This window comes from Triticum aestivum, chromosome 2D (assembly GCF_018294505.1).
Source record: "Triticum aestivum cultivar Chinese Spring chromosome 2D, IWGSC CS RefSeq v2.1, whole genome shotgun sequence".
NCBI lineage: Eukaryota > Viridiplantae > Streptophyta > Magnoliopsida > Poales > Poaceae > Triticum > Triticum aestivum.
This window is the reverse complement of record NC_057799.1, coordinates 264,916,400-264,917,082: the sequence shown is the minus strand read 5'-3', so window position 1 is coordinate 264,917,082 and position 683 is coordinate 264,916,400.

Here is a 683-nt window from a genome sequence, read left to right as displayed (position 1 = left end):
GGGGTGGGGCCGGGCTGGGAGAGAGAGAGAGGGGGGTGGGGCCGGGCTGGGAGAGAGGGGAGGAGATTTTTTGTGTGAAAAAAAGAGGGGAGTAGATAGTCCCACTTCTTTGCCATCAGCCAACGGATGGCAAAGGCCCACATCTTGGCCATCAGCCAACAGATGGCAAAGCCTCACCTCTTTACCATCAGCCAGCTGATGGCAAAGAACCTTTGCCGTCGGCTGGCAGATGGCAAAGAGGTGGGGCTAGTGGGCCGTTACAGCTCCGTCATCCACTGGGCCCCACCCACTTCTTTGCCATCTGCTGGCAGATGGCAACCAGGTTCTTTGCCATCTGTCAGTTCTTTGCCGTCTGTTTTTTGTAAGCAGATGGCAAAGACGTTCTTTGTCATCCGCTGGCAGACGACAAAGAAATGACTGTTGGCAAATTCTCTGTTTGTAGTAGTGACTATCTATCTACTACCTGGTAAATCTCTAGTGTCTACTATGAGTTTCATGTTGGGTGGGAAACAAATAGTAAAGAAGCCATTATCTGTATTTTTTTAACTGAAGCCATTATCTGTCTGCTATCATGGTTTTGGGTCTATCCACAGATTGCTACCATCGCTCTGGATTTGTGCATGCACTCCTTACATAATCTCACTATGTTTTATTCCTATGCATGTCAGTTATTGTACACAATG